Source organism: Triticum dicoccoides, chromosome 3B (genome assembly GCF_002162155.2).
Source record: "Triticum dicoccoides isolate Atlit2015 ecotype Zavitan chromosome 3B, WEW_v2.0, whole genome shotgun sequence".
Lineage (NCBI taxonomy): Eukaryota > Viridiplantae > Streptophyta > Magnoliopsida > Poales > Poaceae > Triticum > Triticum dicoccoides.
The window spans coordinates 490,861,852-490,870,697 of record NC_041385.1 but is presented as its reverse complement, the minus strand read 5'-3'; the positions used below and the strand labels follow the sequence as shown (position 1 = coordinate 490,870,697).

Below are 8,846 nucleotides of genomic sequence, written 5' to 3'. Positions count from 1 at the left end.
AGATCGTGTAGTTCATTCTGCTAGAGCTTTTTTCAATGTCAAGTATCTCTTCCTTAGACCATGAGATCGTGTAACTCCCGGATACCGTAAGAGTGCTTTGGGTGTACCAAACGTCACAACGTAACTGGGTGACTATAAAGGTGCACTACAGGTATCTCCGAAAGTGTCTGTTGGGTTGACACGGATCGAGACTGGGATTTGTCACTCCATATGAAGGAGATGTATGTCTGGGCCCACTCGGTAATGCATCATCATAATGAGCTCAAAGTGACCAAGTGTTTGGTCACGGGATCATGCATTACGGTACGAGTAAAGTGACTTGCCGGTAACGAGACTGAACGAGGTATTGGGATACCGACGATCGAGTCTCGGGCATGTAACATACCGATTGACAAAGGGAATTGTATACGGGGTTGTTCGAATCCTCGACATCGTGGTTCATCCGATGAGATCATCGTGGAACATGTGGGAGACAACATGGGTATCCAGATCCCGCTGTTGGTTATTACCCGAGAGCCATCTCGGTCATGTCTACGTGTATCCCGGGTCTACACACTTAAGGTTCCGTGACGCTAGGGTTGTATGAATATGAGTATGCAGCATACCGAATGTTGTTCGGAGTCCCGGATGAGATCTTGGACGTCACGAGGTGTTCCGAAATGGTCCGGAGGTAAAGAATTATATATAGGAAGTGATGTTTGGGCCATCAGGAAAGTTTCAGGGTCACCCGGTATTGTACCGGGACCACCGGAAGGGTCCCAGGGGTCCACCGGGTGGGGACACCCATCCCGGAGGGCCCCAAGGGCCGAAGTGGGGAGGGGAACCAGCCCATAGTGGGCTGGTGCGCCCCCCTTGGCCCATCCCCTGCGCCTAGGGTTGAAACCCTAGGGTGGGGGGGCGCCCCACTTGGCTTGGGGGGTACTCCACCCCCTTGGCCGCCGCCCCCCTTGGGAGATTGGATCTCCCAGGGCCGGCGCCCCCCCTTGGGAGTCTATATAAAGGGAGGGGGAGGGGGCAGCCGCACCCTGAAGTTCTGGCGCCTCCCTCCCCCCGCTACACCTCTTCCTCCTCCGTCACGTGCTTGGCGAAGCCCTGCCGGAGTGCTGCTGTTCCACCACCACCACGCCGTTGTGCTGCTGCTGGAGCATTCATCATCAACCTCTCCTTCCCCCTTGCTGGATCAAGAAGGAGGAGACGTCATCCGCTCCGTACGTGTGTTGAACGCGGAGGTGTCGTCCGTTCGGCGCTAGGATCTCCGGTGATAGGATCACAACGAGAACGACTACTTCAACCCTGTTCTTTTGAACGCTTCCGCTCGCGATCTACAAAGTCGTATGTAGATGCATCTCCCATGACTCGTTTCTTGGATGAACTCATAGATGGATCTTGGTGAAACCGTAGGAAAATTTTTAATTTTCTGCAACGTTCCCCAACATCGACAACCGCTCCTGGCTGACAAAAAGGCTGGCGCCTGCAGTGAAGCCTTCATTGCCCTTCCTTCGTCTTGCTTCAGATTGCATTTTCCTTCTGCTCAGAAAACCTCCAGATCCGCCAATCTCATCCCAAATCAGCAACCGATGGCCACCAATAAGGCGGGATCCTCCGCCGCGGCCGGGCGTCAAGCCTCCTGGTTCGAGCCAGCCTTGAGCGTGTCCACCCTCGCCGAGGAGAAGCACCTCGCCACCATGCTCCGGCTGACGGCTGACAACAGCAATGAGGGGGGAGAGACGGCACTCCGGGCCGGCTCTGCCAAGACAGAAACCTTGGGTGGTACCTTCTACCCCTTCTTCTAGCACAACGTCTTCACAGGGCTGGCTCCCCCTTCTCTGGCTTCTTCTACGACGCCGTTCTTCCCCACTACAAGCTCCATGCCCTCATCTTCACCCCAACTCCGCCCTCCTCCTGTCAATATTTTCTTTCTACTACGAGGCATTTCTGGGGGTGATGCCCTCCGTGGTGCTGCTCCGCCACTTCTTCTACCTCCGGGTTAATGGCACCCAGTGCTCTGGGTGCGCCAACTTCGTCGTGGCCAACGGCAGCAACGCAATCTCGCGGGCCGAGAAGAAGGTGGAGGTCTCCAGGAACAGGTGGATCTTCATGGACGTCAAGCGCTCCCACCCCCGACTGGCACTGCCGACCTTGCAGCTGATGCCCCTGGAAGGATGGACTCACGAGAAGCTCACCGATCCCATGGTGGAGCCATTGCTGGAGAAGATGGCGGCAGACCTGAAGGCTGATGACCTGAAAGCGGAGAGACTGACGAGGGCCATGATCGTCAAGGAATTCCTAACGCAGCGCCTGGCTCCGCTCCAGGCGCACTCGCGCCCCCTGTGGAAGTTCAAGGGCGCAGGAGATGACCTCTGGCTGCACCCGGATGACTTGTCCAGGGAGGAGCTGGACCAGATTGTGCGCACCCTGCTCGGGAAGGATCAGGGCTCCCCCCCAGACTCCCATCTTCCGCTGTACCGCCGCCAGGACGGGGAGAAGATCGCCGACGCCATGCCTGTCTTCGACGAGCGCGGGCTTGTACCTCTGGGGCCTTCCCGTCCTCTGGGCTCCCTGGTGCCAGTGTCCTCCGGCGAGTCCGACCAGGAGGAGAGGTCGGACTCGGAGGCGACCCTGGAGGGGGCGGGGGAGACCTCTCCTCCGCGCCAGACCGATCTCCTCCGCATCCTTCATGACGACGATGATGCCGGCGAGCACCCGGTCAGGGAGTCACCGTGCTTCGCCGGGGTCACCACGAGGTCCAAGGGCACCCCTTCGAAGAAGCTGAAGCCAGGGGTCCCGAAGAAGAGCTCAAACCATAAACCTGAGAGCCCCCTTGATAGTACGACAATCGATCATATAACCCGGTCTCCCAACTACCACCATGAGACAGGTAAAATAGAAAATCTATTAAGGGAAAACCTTTGCCTTGCACATAGTCCACTACCACCATGAGATAGGTAAAATAGAAAATCTATCAAGGGCAAACATTTGCCTTGCACATAGTCCACTTGAGCTAGATTATGACGATCTTGACTTCCTCAAGTTGAACCACTTTTCTTGATTGCGTTGGCTCGGTGAAGACTAGTTGATTGCTCCCTCATACTCCACTATGGGTGAGTCACTCTTTGCACATCTTCACAAGTCCATTGTTATCACAATGGATGGCAAGCTTCAAGCATGATCTCTTCGTGATGCTCCACTTGAACTTGCGCACCGCAATCTAATCACATATAGAATTCTCACGTAGACATGGGTTAGCACACAAAGCATAATGGACAATACTTACCATACCATGGGATCACTTGATACCACTCGGTACAGCTTCTACGCTTTGTGTGTTGATCAACTTGATTCACTCTTTGACTTAGTCTTGATGAACCTTGAATCATGTCTTCTATATGACCACTCTTGGATAATTCCCTGAATAGCACCGGTCAACACATAAACTCCTTGAAACTAACAAATGGACTTCGCGAAAAGCCTATGAACAAACCCTTCAAATATAACTCAAGACAACATTAGTTCATAGAGATTTTCATCAATTAACAAAACCAAACATGGGGCACCATGCTCTTTCAGCCCCCCCAACCTGACCATCCTCCTTAGCTCTTGCTATGAGAATAGCCAACATATCCGCTACAATATGGAATAAGATTGGTGACATGGGATCACCTTGCCTCGGTCCCTTCCAGCTTTGGAAATAATGATTGATTTCATCGTTCACCTTAACCCCAACACTCCTGGCTTGAACGTAGGAAGCCACTTGTTTCCTTTACCCAGCCGCAAAATCTTTCATGTGAAGGGATTGTTAAAGAAAATGCCACTTGACTTTGTCATATGCATTTTCAGAGTCCACCTTAAACGAAACTCCATCAAGTTTCTTAGTGTGGAGCTCATGGATCGTCCCATGAAGGACAACCACTCCCTCAAGAATATTGCGACCAGGCATAAAGACAGTCTGTGTTAGGCGCAAAACCGGTATGAGCAATAGTAGACAATCTATTAGTGCCCATCTTTGTGAAGATTTTAAAACTAACATTCAACAGGTAGATGTGTCTAAATTGCTCAATCTGAACAACATCCACAATCTTGGGTAAAAGCATGATAATTTAGGACTAACTTGACGCCCCTCAAATAGATTTAGAATTTGTGGTGTACTTTACTCTTTTAAAATACTATGAAGAAAAAAGTCCATATATGCAGATGAATGTCACGTACTTCCTCTGTCCCAAAATAAGTGTCTTGAGCTTAGTACAAATTTATACTAGATCTAGTACAAAGTTGAGACACTTATTTTAGGACGGAGGGAGTACATGTGTAAATTTTGACGGTGAATATGTTCGATTGCAGGCTACAGAAGAATCAAACAAATTTGTAGCTTTCAGCTCATTAACTATTCAGTCTCAAAATCAACGAACTTGTTCTTTTGTGCAGTTCGCAAATTCATAGTATTTCAGCATGAATACGATACATCCTTCCTTATGTACACACGTGTATTTTTTAGATTTTTTATAAAACTAAAAAGTTAGATTTTTGTTTTTTCTTAAAATAACGTCTTGCTCGCGTTTTTTATCCTTCTTTTCTGAATGGAGGGAGTAGGATGCGGATCTGTTAACGGACGCGGAACCTAGCTCTCCGCCTATACCGGTCAAGTTCCAACTGCCGCCCGCCGGCACCCCCCAAATTTCGCGAGTCTTTCATCAGCGCCTGCCCCCTGGCGGGCTCCTCGTCCTCCTCCTTCCCTGCGCGCCCACGTTTGTCGTTGGTCAAGAAATTCGTCAATGGAAAACATCGGGATGGCCAGCCAACGACGAATTCCCGGAGACCCTTTCGCCCGTGCGCTTGCGCGGACGGGTTCTTCTTTTTCCCTCCGCCGCATCGCCTGATGTCAACCGCTACAAGAAGGGGGAAACGGACCTGGAAAGATCGTGGGGTCGCAGGTTGGTTATACTTATACACTCCACATTTTGCGCAATGGCATGACTACCTGTGGATGGTGGCTGATTCGTCTTCTTATTTTCTCACAGCCGTGCCGAGGATAGGGGAGGAGGCGATCAGGCAAATCGGTGCTTCTTTTCTGAGGGGCTAGCTTTGCTACAGGTTTGATCTTATCCCGGGATCTGATGTGCATACGCGTTCCTATCATGAACTTGAGGTGACTAATTTCGCACCATGAAGGCCAAGGCCTCGGTGGCTGGGGTCGGCAAATAGTCGAGCGCCTTGTGCGCACTGTGTTTGTGCCACCAATGGAAGCCACCATGCCCTGATTGCACTATGCAGGATTGCCAATAACGCGAAGGAGTTGCTGTTCCTCCTTTGTTCGTGCAACTTCCACTTGATACTGAACCTGCGACAGTTTTGCAACATAACTGCACGGCATTCCCCTTGTCTGCCGTGGCGCAGTCTCACGCATATCTTTACTGCAGCCCATGTTATCACTTACACTGTTTAAGCAAAAGAAATGTGATGTCTGGTGAATTGTTAATTATGGCATCACCATATTTAGTTAGTTTGTTTACTTATTAGTGCTATATAGTTTAATCGAGGACCTCTATTTCCGTTCGTACCTTCTGTTGTGTGCTGATAATGACAGATTGTTCTAGTTTTGCCTCGTCCTGTTTTGTTATGTTTGTTCTATTTTGTTATGATTGCTGCAGCCCATGCTATCACTTACAATCACGTGACTGTTCTAGGACACTATATCTCTCTTGAACATCTACAGCACACAGGGCGCATGTTCTGTGAGTAAGAGTAACAAAAATGAATCAGTTTAGATTTTCATCCCCTAACAAGATTCTTACTCAAACTGTACATTTTCCCAAATAGTCAAATTTCATAACTTAGCAATGCTAAAGAACCCTTGTTCCTGGGTTGCTAGTCTACAACATAGAAACAGGTGCAAGTATTGCCTTAACCATCTCTTCGATGCTCAAGGTTCTTGAATGTGGTGATTGAAAGTTTATTGTTTCTTTGAAAAATAGGCATGCTTGCTATAATTTATTTACTAGTTTCTTAAATCTATTCGGTGGATGGATTGACAGATCAAAACTCAGGAAGCGATGTCATCTCCATCAGCACCTATTCGTGTGGCAGTTCCACCACCCTATGTAACATCGCATGGAGCTAAAATTGCAAGGCTACATATGTATGACTGGATTGTGCTGGTTATTCTAGTTGTGGTGGATGGAGTACTAAATAAAATAGAACCATTCCATCGATTTGTTGGATCGGACATGCTCACGGATCTCCGATATCCCATGAAAGACAACACGGTGCCATTTTGGACGGTGCCGGTATATATTTTTAACTCTTACTTCTACCCTGTTTATTTTCATGAACCTCCTACATTGTCTTGAATTATCGTGATTATGCAGATATATGGAATCATTGGACCTATGATTATCATGACCAGTATATACATCAAGAGGAGGAATGTCTATGATTTGCATCATGCCATACTAGGTTCATTCATATTCTTCCGTGCAAGTTTGTGATATCTTATTCTTATGCAATTAATATGAAATCTAGCTTGTCCTACCAGGTCTCCTCTTTTCAGTGGCTATAACTGCAGTTTTAACTGATGCGATTAAGGATGGTGTTGGTCGGCCACGTCCAGATTTCTTTTGGCGCTGTTTTCCTGACGGAGTACCTGTAATGTGCTCACCTTTGGTTGATCCTTCGCACGATTTCATCTGTCCTTTCTATGCAACTTATGGCTTTGCTTGATGTTCAGGCCTATGACAATTTTACTACGGGCGTCCTGTGTCATGGTAAAGCGAGTGATATCAAAGAAGGTCACAAGAGTTTCCCAAGTGGTCATACTTCTTGTAAGTGAAAGCATGTTCGTCAGTTCCCTTTTACCTCAGCAATGCAAAAACTATGATTGCTGATACTCTAAACTGCAAGAGCTTTTACATGCTACCTGTTCTTGAGGTGAACGACTCACAGATTTTCTGTTTCTCAGTGTCTTTTGCTGGCCTCGGGTTCCTGTCATGGTATCTAGCTGGTAAAATCAAAGTTTTTGATCGACGAGGCCATGTTGCAAAACTCTGCATTATTTTTCTCCCTCTGCTTGGTGCAGCCTTAGTGGCTGTTTCTCGAGTAGACGACTACCGGCATCATTGGCAAGATGTGTGCACTGGTGGAGTTCTGGGTAGGTTTGACATGGTTATCTATTAAAGATTACGTTGCAAAACAAATAAAGATAGAATTTAAAAGTGTTGTACATGTAATTCTTGATAATCTAATGACTAAAATTCTGCAGGACTGGTGGTTGCTTCTTTGTGCTACCTGCAATTTTTTCCACTGCCGTCTGATGAAAATGGTATGCTTCATACTTCTTTTAGGGTAACTCGCAAGACTCCACTGAGTTAGGGAATAGTTCTTAGAAACCACTGGTGTTAATTGGAAAGTGCTTTGCAATAGTGAAAATTGGCATCAAGGTCTAGCCTTCAGGCATTATAACCACATACTCATTTGTACAAAATCATCAGAGCAAAGGTTTTCATTGTGTGTTCTGTAATATACTTGGGTTGTTATGCACCACTGATGATACAGTAGCATGTATGAAAACAGATAACGTGGAGGTTTTGTGTCCAATTTCCAGTTCATCACATAATTTGATAACAAACTCTTGAACGATATCCCTTGAAGTGCCCAAACTAATCTTTATGTTTTGTCACCATTATGTTTTGTCACCACAATTGACAACGGGTGCCCTTCACACCATTTTTTTTATTAATCATGTGCTATGCACATGGCGAGAAATGCTTATATTGATGTATTTTTTATTGTGGGGGGATATATTATAAACTACTAGGTAATTCAAGACCGGAGTTTGATGTAGCAGGGCTATCTCATACTCTACTGTAATTTGCTCTGTTCGAAAGCTAGGATCATTATCTTCTTTTATCTTTATCAAGATTATTGATGATTTTACATTCTTCAACGACAGGTCTATGGCCTCACGCGTACATCCGGCACATTGATAACCCGGAAGGGGGACACACAAGTGCAACCCACAGTGATGGGTCGCCAAAACTCGGTGCGGAACGGTTCGTTTGAAGGTCCTGATGGACTAGAGACAAGGGCTAGGTTCCATGGAGGTTGGTCGTAGACAGCAATAACGGATTACTAACATGAATAGGATGGTTGCTAAATATCTGATGTGTTTTCAATAGAACCTGAAAACCTGAGGTACTATGTAGACCTTTCAGGTCCGACTTAATATATTCCTCGCAATATAGGAAGCAGATATCATATATTTGGCTATCAAGATAATTCTCAGGATGATTGTTCAGATATTGCTTTTAACATGGGGTAGAACATTGATAGTATAATGTTAAGTTCCTGATGATATGTGACCCCTGTTCTTTGTAACTGCACCTTTTATCCTGGAGGTTGTAGCAAGTAGGTATGAATGATTTTGAAGATCATTGTAGTCTTACCCTTGAAGTTAAACGGGATAAATCCTCAACAAAGCCCAGCTTTGCATGCTAGCCAGCGACAGTTTGCCCTTAGCAGATTATGGTAGGTATACAGTTTTTCTTTTCTGGTTAATTGTCACTATATTCATCTAACTGATCCGGAATAGGCTTTCAAATCCCAAAATGTTTTTGGAGCGAGCCGAAATATAGCCCCTCCATCCCAAAAGATTCAGCCAAACCCACGAGCGTCAAAATGCCTCCAAGTTCCATGATTCCTCGTGAGAACGAGTATTCACGCCCTAGCACCTGCCCTCTAGCCGCCCGGCACCATGCTCCGGCCGAGATCCGGTGCCTTGGCACACACAAGGCACATGTGAATAGTGCAATGCCTTGAGCTTTCAGCCGTTAGATCGGAAATCAAGGTTCCAGATT

General features: G+C 47.0%; 1 pseudogene; it reads left to right on the top strand.

The window, feature by feature from the left end:
• The first annotated feature begins 4,657 nt into the window (after positions 1-4,657).
• On the top strand, positions 4,658-8,301 carry LOC119281436 (annotated as a pseudogene).
• Positions 8,302-8,846: the final 545 nt, after the last annotated feature.